The 13,498-nt window shown below is 47.4% G+C and overlaps 1 protein-coding gene across 7 annotated transcripts in view; it reads left to right on the top strand.

Annotated features, from left to right (window-relative positions):
* The first annotated feature begins 1,275 nt into the window (after positions 1 to 1,275).
* The window catches only part of AGPAT3 (1-acylglycerol-3-phosphate O-acyltransferase 3), a 108,019-nt gene continuing 95,796 nt past the window's right edge, over positions 1,276 to 13,498 (top strand). For 5 of the 7 annotated variants that reach the window (XM_072847523.1, XM_072847514.1, XM_072847506.1 and 2 more), the window contains exon 1: positions 1,277 to 1,799. The gene's annotated coding sequence lies outside the window, so the exon portion shown is untranslated. Of the gene's footprint in view, positions 1,800 to 13,498 lie in introns of all 7 variants that reach the window. The other 2 variants (XM_072847560.1, XM_072847542.1) reach the window with 1 other exon arrangement.

Raw genomic sequence — 13,498 nt, forward strand, 5'->3', positions numbered from 1 at the left:
TAACACTAGTCTCCTCAAGATCCATATTCTGGAACCAAATAAAAGTAACTGATTTTCAGAGGTAATGAACATACACAATCTTGAACAAAAGACTTTGAGAGTTGCAAGCTCTCATCATCTTGAAAAGTAAACCCATAAATTTAGCGGCATCAGTAAGGTGTTTGAAGACTAACGCCAGATACTGGTATTTGAAAATGTTGTTCCAATTTTAAAGATTTTATTTAAAAGATACGTAAATTCCAAGCTTTGACACTTCCTCATACTGCACCCAAGAAAGGAGAGGAAGATCTCCCTACCCCTACTCATTATCGCCTGTGAAAGCCTCACCGAGTTGAATTTCTCAGGCCAGGACAAACACAGCTGCTGCAGCCCCCGCATGGAGTCCTGTCACACCCTGAGGAGAACGACTAAGATTCCAAACAAAAACATCATCTTTCAAGACTTATTCTGAAAAACGGACCAAATCTGTATTCCCTTGGAGATGTTCTGACCTGCTTCTTTATGGCACATGGAGGAACACAAAGATATTGTCAGTCTAGGGCGATACATTTGTTGAAGATCAAATAACCTAGGTGAGATCCTGCTCTTTCCATGAAGAGCTTCCATCGAGTCCAGTCCTTGGCAGGGCATCCAATTTACTGCATGTGGAGGGCCACTCCTACAGCCGAGAGCCCCCGCTTTACCGCTTTTTTCTTCGTTCGGACCTGGGATTGTGTCTTTATTTATTAATAGCGTTACGTAGCGGTTTCCTGCGCTACTGAGAATTTCCGTTACGGATTCCTCCCGGTGCCATCTTCGCGTTCCTTCCACACAGATCCCCGCACCCTGTGCACGTACCCGAGAGCTTCCCTTACACCTCCCCGGCGGCCGCCCGCCCGCTCCCAGCCTCGGCGGGCGGCGGGCTCAGGCCCGCGGGCGGGGGAGGCCCCCGAACCTCCCTGCCGCGGCGGTCGTGGGACGCGGTGCCGGGCAGGCGGGAGGACGCAGACTGCTCTACCTGCGGGCAGCCAGCGGGAAAGCGAGCCATGGCTCCGGTGAGCGGCCGTGCCCGAGAGAGGCGGCTCCCCCTCCTCATGGAGGGGTCGGGGGCAGGCGCCGCCGCCGCCGCTCCCTGAGGCGGGGGAGCGGCGTTTCCCCTCCCCGGGCCGGGCGATCGCCCCACACCCACCGGCGGGGCATACCGGGCCCCGCCCCCCCCCTCCCGCGCCAACGGCCGCCGCAGGAGCGGAGCCGCGGTGAGGGGCGCCGCGGGCGGGAGCGGCGGCGCCCCCTGGCGGCCGCCCCTAGGTGGGGGACGCAGGCGGCGGCTGGGCGCGGGGCGGGCGGCTCCGCCGCATGGCGTCCCGCCGCGGTGCGGCGAGAGGGGTCGGCGAGGGTCCCACCGCGCTGGCCGGGGCGGGGCCGGGCCGGGCGGGAGGAGCGGCGGCCGCTGTCGCCCCCGCTATCTGACCCGACCTTCCCCCCTCCTCCTCTGCCGCCCGGCTCTCCTGCCCCCAGCGGTCCGGGAGGAACTGAACCATCGCTGCACAGGAAGTAGCGGCTGCGGGGAGCAGTGGCGGCGACAGCTGGGGCTGCCGCACTCAATGAGCGAGGCTCCCGCAGCCGCCGCCGCCCGCCCCGCTCGCCCCTTCCCCGCCCTCCGAGGGCAGCGGCGCCGAGCCAGCCCGCCGCCGCCGCCGGGAGGGCACCGCGGACAGCAGCAAGCGGAGGCGGGCAAGGCCGCCCGCCCCGGGGCTGGAGGCTGAGGCGGGCAGAGGCAGCTCCGGCTTTTCCCGAGGAGGCGGCGGCGCGGACTGCAGGTTGGTGCCGCTCCGCCGGCGCTGCGTGGGTGCCGGGCTGCGGGGGGAAGGCGGGCGGCGGACTCTGCCCGCGCCGCGCCGTGCCGGCCCCTCCGCGGCCGGGGCAGCGCCCCCGCCTCGGCGCTCCCGCACGCTGCCGGCGCGGGCGGCGGCGGCTCCGCCGGGCGCCCCTTTCGAAAGGCCCCAGCGCGCCGCCCCCCGCTGCGGCGGCGACAGGAGGAGCCGCGCCGGGCCCGGCTCGGTCCGGCGGCCGCGGTGCCGGTGCCGTGGGCAGGCGCAGCCCTTTGTGCGCCGGCGGGAGGGGGGGGCGGCCGGCCGGGCCCGGCGGCGGGGGATACCCGGGGCGGGGGGGGATGGCGGCGGTGTGGGGAAAGGCACAATGGTCCCGCCGGCGCGGCCGGGCCCCGGCTGAAATGCATCCTCTCCTCCCGGGTGAGATGGACGCCCTCCCGGGGGGTGCGGAGTGAAGGAGGCGCAGGCTGGCGGCTCGCTGCTGGGAGGATGGCAACGGGGCTCTCCGCCGCCCCTGTGGGGGGGGAGAGAGGAAGGATGGACGAAAAGTGGGAGAGCGGTTTAAAACAAAAAAAAAGATAGAAGGAAAGCCCCTTGCCGAAGAGCCAGGCTGTACCTGGGTGCACGGCTCGGGAGTGCAAAATGGAGAAGAGCAAACCCTATTGATCCGAGAGCGGCAACCAAATAGGATGCTGTTGTGCCTGGATTCTGTTCAGATGATGCTGGTGGATTTATAAGCTGCTAACCTAATGTGGAGGCATCTAAATCAATAAGCACATTGATTATCCCCTTATGGCTTTTAATACACTGTATTCTAAGGGAACTTTTGTGTTGAGACTGAGTGTACCTATTTGATGCCTCACTCGTATATTCTTCCTCTCCCAATATTTTTTCCTCCTTGAATCTTCATCTCCCCTCCTTGATGAGGCAGAGAGCAGGTGTGGAACAAGAAAGGAAAGCGACGGAGTTTGCACTAATCTTGCTGCTCCTTCTTCAAAGCACTAACAATCTCGTTAGCTCATCATGTTATCAAACTCATTAATTTCAAGTCCAAAATGAACTTCATGGCCTTTCCCCCTCTCCCGCTCTAGGGAAAGTAGGCTAGAGTCCAAGATCGCATGTTTGCCATCAGTGAACTGCTGATACGTACAAGCATGTTTGGGAGTAAAGCAGTAAGCTCTCCACTTGTCTCGGCAGTGTTTCTTTTGCGGTGACGCTCTTCACTTGAGGCTCTTTGCTTGAACTACAGGTCGTTTGTGTGAAGTTCAACATAATCACAGATAGGTATGTGTGGTTTTTTTTTTCCCAAGCTTGATTCTGAAAGCAGTAAAGCCTGTACGGTTTCCATTCATTTTCTTTCAAGACTGCAGCAGTATACGAGATGATGAAGTTAAACGGAGTTGTTGTTGTAACCTGCACTGAACCCGCTTTGCTGCGGTGAGCGCTGGGTTGTTACAGAGCTCCTTGTGCTGTGAGGATTTTAAACATAAATGTTCTGGTCTTTCCTGTAACTTTCACAGAAGCCTTGGCTTTGGTTCCCTTCTCTGTACTCTAGTCTTCTTCCCCTTCATGTCTATTGTTACTGAACCCTCGCGTTTAAAATTATATGCATTACATTCAATACCTTTTTTCAACCTTTTTTAAGGGCAAGCTTATGTACTCTAAAGTCTCATTATCCCTTTTGCTCTTCATTCCCACCTTTACCTCTGCACCCATATACACACACTTAATTGGAGAAAGCAGGATAGGGAACAGTTGGTCTCCAAATATAGCTTGAAGTCAACAAGCACAGGAAAAACACCTGACCAAATTGTCCCCACTGAGCACGATTAAAATGGCAGGACCACTTATGAAAACTTTGTACTGCAGTTTAACAATACATTGCAGATAGCTCAGTCGAGGGTGTGTGAGTTCTACCTGACAAGGACTGAAATCAGAATGGGCTTTAGTTGAGCTAATGTTAGAGAGAAATAAGGATGCTATTTCCTCTTCCCAATGTGGTTTCTTTTATCTCTGAAGAGATGCATTAAGAAACAGGACAAAATTCCACTTACAATTACAGGGAACTCTACTAGCACAAAGTGTATGTTCTTTTCCCAGCCAGAGCCAAAGTTTTCTGCCCTGTGTTAATCTTCTTATAAAATGAAACTATTGCATAGTCCCGTGCTAGCTTCTTTTTTTTTTTTCTTTCTGCCTCTGCAGAAAGACACATTGTTTTCAAATCCTAAATGGTGTTTTGTTTGCTTGCAAAACTATTACGGAATAATTGGATTTGAGGCTTACATTTTGTGGGGAACCGGTGTGAATAAAGTATTGCTGTTAAGTGTAATGAGTTCACCTATGCTAAATTTATGATAGCCATAAATTATGGTAGGCTGCTTCTATGCTTTATGCAAATACAAAAAAACCCCAAGAAAGGTTGCATTCAGTCTTGTTCCTTTGGCTTATGAGAACATAATTCTTGATAGGAATGGCCAAGATACTGACAAAGAAATGTAATTATCATCTGTAATGGCTAAAAATGTCCTGTTCTTTCAGTGGGTTTTTTTAGTGTTAATACGGAGTGTTGGTGCATGCGTATTAGTCTGTTTATAGTCAGTGCCTGAACAAAGAACGGGTGAGTAGGCAATCGGTACCTTGAGTATTACAAGATAAAGAACAAAATAAACGACAAAAAGCAAAGGGAACCCAAAATTTTGTTTTATCTCAGACTGTTCCACCACCTTCTGGTGCTGAGGCCCTAGTAATAAGGATTCTCTGTCTACACTTGTGTTTCAGGCTAATACCAGGGAACTTTTGCTTGTGGGTAGCTCTTATTAAGTAATCGATACCATCTTTTTAAGTAAAACTGAAGGGAAGAGAATTGGAGAGGCATTAGAAGGCATTATCCAAATTTCTTGTTTACCTATGATATTAACCAACATAAAATGAGAAAAAGAAACAGTAATCCCAAGGCCTCTGCCACATGCTTGATGAAGATACTCTTAAAAGTGTTAACATGAAAATTGATTTGCCATCTGATACGTGATCATGTCGGGATTCCAGGATTGAGTCAGCACCTAAGTTGGGAGCTGATTATCGCTAGGACACAGGCACCTATAGGTAAAATCAGGATAATCTAGGTAGCGTTTAACTGTTGGTGCACCAAACCAATAATCTCTGCTTCCAGTTTTGGTTTATTAATTGCAGAAGTTGAAATTTCAAATGGCTAAAAAGGAAACAACCCCTTGCTTACATATTTTTTTGATGCTCCTAAAATCAATGGATACCTGTGATTTACCTGTCAAATTTCCTTGTGCCCCCGAGTCTGGACATGTTTAGGAGTGTGCAAGACATGACAGTGGTGAGAAGCTGGGCACTAACAGCTGTTACAGACAGGTCATAGCAAAAATGAAAGAAATGCTTGTCTTTCTTGTAAAGACTAATCTATGAGCACTGCCTGTGGATCTGGTCCTTCACAACAGCACCTTCTGCTGTGTCTTCGTCCGTAGCTGTCTAACCTTGCACAGGTTGGCATATCTGTGTGGTTTAGTAGACAGGACGTTCATCTTGGGAAGCAGGAGGCTTGGGTTCTTGTCCAAGTGAGTATTCGGTGTTGTAAAAGGAACTGAGAGCCACAGTGACGTTTTCTGTCTGTAAAACCATGCAAAACCCAAACAGTTTTAGTAGGAGAGGGCAGTGACCGGCTGTGCCAGGGTACCCTGGTGCATTACCAAGGAAGTGCTGGGTGAAGGTTATGATACCTTCCAGGGAAAAGGCAAGAAAAGCTGTATCGAAACGATGTACAGCTCAAACTACGTGAGGATGCTGCCCATCGGACTGATGGGCAAAAGAGCCGATCGGTCTTGCCTTTCTGTTTCACACCTGTGTTTTATGAGGGGGTCGGTGTAGTCTTGGCACCCTGAACTTTCCCCTAAAGTTGTTGATCTCTACCAGACATAAACCTGGGGAAAGCTGGGACTGATGGTACATCTCCTTGCTGTGTGCTGTTGTAAATCAGCCCAGCTGCTCATGTGCTTTTTTGTCTTTTATTTTTTTATTATTCTCCTCTCTTTGCTGTTCTCAGGCATGCAACTTCCGCAGTGCATTTTCTAGGGAGACCAAGCACGCAATTTTGGGCTGCCAGTTCCCCTGGGAACTGGGGAACTTGGGACTTCGGCTCTGTAAGGCTTGCTGCAATGCTGCATTTTTTTTGTGCATCCGTAGGTGCCAGCTCCTTGGTGGAGAGCTAGGATTAAATAAAGAAGAGACGAAGCTTTCTGTCGCATCTTGGATGGGGAATGAAAGCCAGTGTACTGACTAGTCCTAATGCTGTTGTTTATCTTGCAGTAGTATCAATAATGTGGTGTTTACTTTCCAAACAAAAGATGTGGTCTATGTCCCAAAGAGTTTAAAGATCCTTTGAAGCTTTGTGTAGTGGAAATGGTAGTTCTCTCAGCCAGATCAGTCTCCACCCTGGGTACAACCTCGTTGCCTAATTGTGATTACCGCTGTAGTTTGAGACTGCTAAAAAAAAAAAAAATGCTTGTAGGTGTTGAGCTCCCTATGTTTTATGAGAATGAAGGGGCATATAGATTCCTTATACATTTGGAGCGACGTGCTAGAAACTTTCCTTACGGAAGAGGTGGATCTGAGTGTATGGCAGAACATTTAGAATCTAATAACCTCCTCTGTACTTGTGTATTCATGGAAAAAAAAAACCTATTTAAAACGTTTGCAATGTTTCTGCATCAGTGTTAAGAGCTCTTTAATGGTCAGGTGTAAGCAGTATGACATTGGCCTCTTTCTGTGTGTAGCACCTCTTCTCCATGCAGACAGACTTTCTCATTTGCTGTAAAGGAAATGGGATTTCAGTGAAATTTTTAGTTGCCTTTTTTCCCCCCCGTTGTTGTTCTTGTGCGTTAGCATTACTTAGGTAATTACAGTGTGTTTGTTAGGAGCCCTGACAGCCTAAACTGCGTTCTTTGTCAAAAATGCAATGTTTCCCTTAATTAAGAAAGACTAGAAACAGCACCTGAATCTATTAATTAAATAGTCAAAGTTGATATCTATTTAGGGTATATTAATGAGCAAACCAAAATACATTTGTGACTAAAGTGTTGCCCAGAGTAAATGAGCTTCTGTGAGGCTTTTTTGTGGAGAAAAATAATATGTTGGTGCTGCAACTGTCGCACATGTATGGTCGTGCAAAATTCATGTGAGATCTTTCCAAATTCTATGGTACTCAGAACAATAGCCACTATTTCTTCTTCAAAGCTCTTCAGAGATGTTAAATAATCCTTGTGACAGCCCTATGAAGTGAGTATTGTAGTAATTTTTTATGGATGGCAAAACAATTAATCGGCATTGTCTCCAGCTGTACTGCAAAAGTGGGATTTTTTCAAAGCGCCTGTGGCTTGGCCCACCGCTAAAACTTGTGGTTGTGTGAGCAAGGGGTGGGCGAGTACATCTTTCTGCCTCTTCTTCTAGCTGTAGCTGTGCCCGTGAAAACATTTTGCGGATGGAGTGGTCATCAGCATGCAGGTGCATACATCAGGCTGGACCCTACGTGTCCTCATAAAGGATGAATTTAGTTTGTTCTAAATTATTCTGCCCGTGTTACTGGCATCACTTCTTGGAGGAGAGATGTGCAGAGCTGTTGGCTGTGCTGGTGTCTGTAAAGTTTGTCCACGTGTGAAAGCTGGGTTGCTCGGACTGACTTCAGAGCACAAGTTTGCTCATTTGTGGGCTGAGATTCTGGTTGGACTCTTCCGGCTGGGCTCTTGCCAGGTTGGGCTTACTCAGGGTTACGAGTTGCCTTGAGGTTGGGCTCCTAACTCCCTTTGATCCGAAAAGGCTGCGGACCCAGCTGTTTCCTCCGCTGCATGAACACCAGTGGTATCTGCAAGCTGAAGGAGGAGGTCTGGATAACCAGGATGTAAGTTCCTGTTCGGGTCAGACCAGCGTCACAGCTTTTCTGCGCAGGCTGGCTTTGGTTGCTGAGATATGTGTGCCTCTTCTTCTCCTCCACCAGTTCTGCCTGCTGCCCTTCCAGGAGTTATAAATGCCACAGCAGATGGCTTGGGGAGGCAGTGTCTGTAATTACTGTTACAAGATTTGCCTAAGCTTGACTCTGTACAAAGAACGCTTTTTTTCCCCTGGAGATTCCAAGTTATCGGTACTTCAAATGCAGATTTGGTCTTTTCAGGGGAACACGATGGTGGAAATGTGTGCATTATGTGCTGGTTCAAAACCAGCCTGTCTTTCCTCTTAACATAATTCATATGGTGGTTTAGTGTTGTCAGTTTTCAGTCTTTTCCCGCTGGGTCAGCTTTCAGGTTCCTGGTAGTGATATAGGCTAGGCTGCTTATGGACCCAAATTTTGATAACAGCTGACTAAATAACACAGCTATAATCAGTTTATTTCCTAAAGGTAGGTTTTTAAACTCATTAGCCTGACTGGTAATGGGTCAGGCTAATAACCCCTAACCCCAGCCATCAGGTTTCAGTGTGAATGTTGTTCCTCCTCCCGGCTGAGCAGAGATGCATGGCTATACGGTTGACGCATGCATCTTTAATGCCTAATGCAAGTGTTCATCTCCCAGTGGCAGTTATGATTGATTGATCCAACATTATGCTGCACAGTGTGTACTTTTCTGTGGGCCCCCTTGCTCCAAATGCCTTCCTGCAGTCTTGGGCTCTCTACCAGTGTGTCTGAGCTGAACTTCTCTCTCACATCCATCTGACGCCTATGGCCCTTAGGTTATTAACCATATAGCCAGCCTCTGCTTTAAGTTTGAGTTGTGAGAGGGCTGAAACCAAAGGGAAAGAAAGGTTTTCATTTCTTGAGGTCAGTGAAGATGCTGTGACCCAAACCACCCAGGCCTGCTGAGCAGTGTTGTTTTTCCTTCTGGTGGTCACGGCAAAGGGTGATGCCTCTGGTTCCTCAGACAGCTTCCTGGGGTTGCCCACAGTACAGAGGGTTGGAGCCCCTCTCTTCCTAGGGAGCATCAGGCTCTTGTCTCTATTTCAAGGATTTTTTTTTTTTAAATTCACTTTGCCCGTAAAGTACCTCTGGCTAAAATTATAAGCAGCAGTGGGAATTTGGGCCGGCTTCCAGATCCTTACTGTTTCCCCCCCCTGCTTTCCAGTGAAATATCCTCATTGCTGGGATCATGGGATTGAGGTGGCTCTTGGTATTCTGTGTTTTGAGGCTTTTATCTTGTCTTTTCCTTTCCTGGCCAACCCACGGCAGGGGGGACAGTTCCATGCCTTTTAGCAGTCTCACTCATAACTAACTCTTCTGAAACTTGTAAATGTCTTTCATGTTGAATTTGTGTGTGGTGTCGCTCTTATCTGTGGAGAGGACAACTGTTTGAAAATAGATGCGTTTCATATACATTCATACTCATGTTTATATGATCTCTCTTAAGAATTGAGATGGCTTAATCTGAGCTATGATGTACTTAGAGTAATTCAGTTTGCTTTTTGTTGTCTGAAGGTGAATTGTTTTTGATGGTGGAAACTGAACTCTGACTAGCTTAACTCTCCAGTTGCATTTTTCCCCAACATCTTTCTGTGATGGCACGAGACCTATTGCTGCCAAATGCTGCTGGATTTCTTTCAAGCTTTCCTGCCCAAATACTCATCAGAAAACACTCAAGCCCCCTCCCTCTGCCTGCTCTAAAAGGACTGAGTTTGCATTCATTTTCTAACAGCCTTGCAGCAGTGTGTCTTAAGCTGAACTCCGAAGGCAGTGGCACTACTTCTATCTTGAGAAGTGCCTTGGCTGCAAATCGCTAGATGCTGGGAGGTTAGGCAGCAGTAGGGTCGCAATACGCTTGCCCTGGTCCTCTACTCTTCCCTGGCCATCATTTGCTGGCTACTGCCAGCGATGTGTTGTGAGATGGGGTGGACCTTGGCTCTGACCAGGTACAGATGTGCTTGTTTGCTGCCTGGGTCCTGCTCACTCCTGGAAAAGGCATTCAGCCTTGCATTTGAAATGAAAACGTTGGTTAAAAATGGCATTGCTTCAGCTTGCTTGTTGCAGCTGTGGCTGTGAGTTGAGGACCATAACTTAATTCATGGGAAAGGTTTTTGGAGCATATACTCTTAGAATAAAGATTTGTCCTTTAAACATGTATGTATGCTATTAGATTTATACTGCTATCAAGCTCTCCTGGGTGTAGCTGTGCCTATACCAAAGCCCTCTTGATGGTACTTTTCTTTTTTTAATTTATAAGCTTTTGCTAGCAACTTACCAGTAAGGAAGTAAGCTTTACTGGCTGAAAAGTTTCATTTTAGTTTGTGTACTATAGGTTTTTTATGGTATACTCCAGTACACTGCTGGAGTAGTATATTGGCTTTTCAGTAGCAATGTCATGCTGGAGAAAGAGAGCTGACTGAAGTAGCAGTGATATTAAAGGGAATTTTATGTAGTAGCTTGGAAAGCAGGTTTTGTGGCTTTCCAGGATCCAAAGGTATCATTAGCTTTACTGGAATAAAACAAGTTTCCTTGTTTTGCTGTTTACCTGATGAACTGGCATTCACAGCATCATCTTGGTTATATTTCACAGTAGAAATCAGATAGACAGTGTTCATCATCACTGAAATAATAGGACCTGCCATATGCAACCCACTGTGAGCCTTACCTCCTTCAGGTAATGTGCCTGTACCTTTCTCTACAGCAAAAGAAAGTGGTATAATCCTTTTCTTTCTTTTTCTCTTGCATTGTTTTTTTTTCTGTAAATTTTTTTTTGTCCTAAACCTTAAACATTTTCTACAAAAGCAGTGATCTCAGCATTTGTGACACACCCATATGGTAGGTCTGGTTTGAAGGTTGGACCTTTGGTTTTTTTTCAAGGCATTATAGGTGGAAAGGCAGTACTTTGCATCCATCTGCACTAATTTTTCCAGCACCAATTCAAAAGCTGTTTTGATGGATCCCAAAGGAAGCTATGAACTCCTGGGAAGGGTTATCTATGGATAACTTGGCTTGCTGGGCCTGAGAAAGGCAGAGGATGTGTTTTAGTATGAGGGAAACAGGCAGAAGCTTTACCGCACTTGGTGTTGCGTTTGAAGTTAGCACTGGTTGCTCTTCACACCTGCTGCTGCTGCGAAGGAAGGCACATCCATCGAGGAGGTGATTGGGTTTATAATGGCAGAGTGAAGACTTACTTTTCAGTGAAGGAACACGCAAAAAGAATGTGGATTTCAGTTTGGTTTAACGAGCATTTCCTTAGTTGATTTATCTTAATAAAACTTTGCCTAGATGGCTTTTTTAATTGAATATTCAAGCAAGTTGAAAGCAGGCGTTTTACTGTCTCTCTTTAATTTGTGCTGATACATCGTTTAGCATAATTATTTTTTAATGCCCTTTTTAAAAGTATGGTGCCCTCATCCTCTTGACCCTTCTCCTTCAAGAAAAAGTGGATTTAATTTGTTTGGAGAGAAATGTCTACTGTATCGCTGCTCTGTGACAAGGAGGCGTGTGGGAGGGGTGGGCTTGGTAAAAAAATTGCGGGCTTTTAAAGTGATGGGTTCAGGCCAAAAAGCTTTGAGAATGGTCTGAAGCGTACTGTGGCGTTTGTAAACTCCCTTTCTGAACCTCATGAGTTCAGTTCTAAATATGAACCTTTCAGCACTACGCAGATGCTTTGGTTTTACTGGGTGACCTAAAATAACCAACTTACCAATTTACAGCCTTTTTTTTTTTTCCTCCCGCTCCTCCAGCAGGCCTGTCCTTTTCTTGTTGACTGGCATTAACTTTCCTGAGATCTGCGTCCCTAAAGAGGGAACAGAGCCATATTCTTGTGTGTTCAGGTTTCTGCCTGATCCAGTGTAGGCAGTAGTGGAATAGCGGAATACTCCTGGGTGGGAGCATTTTGTCACAGGGCAGATAAAACTGGCTGCTTACCTCCTGTCTAGTTGGCTCCTTGCTCCTTCCCAGGGCAATAGGAATATTAACCCTGAAAAAAGGTTGGCAGCATCTTTTCTAGTGGGATTGCAATTTAGTCTGGAAGGGAGGAGTCTGCTGGTACTCTTAATCCCTCTCTTTGAATAAGATCAACCACAACAGGCTCAATTTTTGGTGATATCATTGCCTACATTCATTTGTGCTTCTGTGCTTACGCTGGACTCTCTTCTTTAATGCTGTTTATTAACACAGCTAGGTTGGCGAAACATCTAAGGGGAAGGAAAGCCCTAGGCTTGCCTGTATTCCTACCAAATACCTGTTTTGATAATAACCAAAAATGTAGTGCTTCCACTTAGAAGTTTGCAAACTTGAATGCAAGTCAGTCTTAGGTGGTTGGAAAAAAAAAAACCAAAACAAACAAAAAACCCCAAACAAACAAACCACAAAAAAACCCCACCAAACCCCTTCCCTTCTCTCTGACCCCAAAAGAAAAAAGCAAGCACACTAGATGGGGATGCATGCACACTAGATGGGGATGCATACACACTCCTACAAAATGCTTTTACTTGGCATGAGCTGGACTATGGCATGCAACTGAAGGCATCACCTTTTAAGAAACAACTTTTCCTACGGACAAAGCTGTAAGAAAAATTGAGTGAAAAAATTCACAAGGACGTCTAGAAAACATTTCCAAAAGGAAGGTTTACAGAATGAAAGTTGTTCTACGTAGAGAACACCTGAAACCCTGCTGCAAGAGAGGAAGGGAATGAACTGCTCTCCATGCCCGCTGTAGAGAGGACAAGAAGTTATGGATTTAAGATGCAGAAGGGAGAGCTGGAAAGCTTTGGAAAAAGCTTTCCGTTGCCAAATGGGAGTTGTGAAATCTCTGTTGCTGGAAAGAACTCAAAAAGAAAAGATCCTGGCAGATGCCTGTGGGAAGGGTTGGGGTTTGGTGCTCCTGCACTGGGGACCAGAGTGCTGGGTCCCTGGTGGGAAATGCACCCTTACAAGATGTGGGCAAGGGGCAGGGAGGAGCCAAAGAACATAACTTCTGTCTGTCCCTGCTCATCCCTTATGTTGCCATGCAAAAAATGGGTGGGAAAGGGTTGGGGGGCAAGAAATTAGTGTTTGTGATGAAGAAGAGAAGTTAAAAGTGGTGAAGAAAAGTTAAAGGTCATAAAGAAGCTTAGCTGTCAAAGGCTGGGGACAGCTGGGTTAGGTGACCTCTTGAAATCCCCTTCAGCTGCGCACACTGCAATTTTATTTTGGTAGAGACTCATGCTCCAAGCCTGCTCTGCTCTAGGAGCCTTGCATGCTGCGAATCCTAGCACAGGGCAATGCTGACCAATCTGTGCATCAGACTGAATGACCCCGGGAAGGGTATTGGTGTATTAGCTTTTCTGACAAGGGGCCCTTTTAATTAGTGGCTGCTTCATATCTTCCTCTTTAAGCGCGTGAAAACAATTCACTTGCAGTTCACGTTTGTTCCATGCAGAAGGTGGAGCAAAGCCTTGAGGATGTTGACCTTGCAGATTAGCCTCAAAACTGGAGCCTGAACCCAGCTACTGCAAAGACTGTGGTGCCCATTTCCTTTGGTTTGCTATTTTTCAGCCATTCAGCTCTCAGTGAATTTCTGTGGCACAGAATTAATTCCTGACGACCAGCCAAAGTACCTTAGAGTCGCTCTGGCCAGCAGCGGTAACTACCAGCAGTGCGTGGAGGGCACTAAACAAAAGCTGAAAGGCTGGGTAAACCTCATTCAGAAGCTAGCTGGTATGCGCCCGCAGAATTT

Source organism: Ciconia boyciana, chromosome 1 (assembly GCF_034638445.1).
Source record: "Ciconia boyciana chromosome 1, ASM3463844v1, whole genome shotgun sequence".
In the NCBI taxonomy this organism is placed as follows: domain Eukaryota; kingdom Metazoa; phylum Chordata; class Aves; order Ciconiiformes; family Ciconiidae; genus Ciconia; species Ciconia boyciana.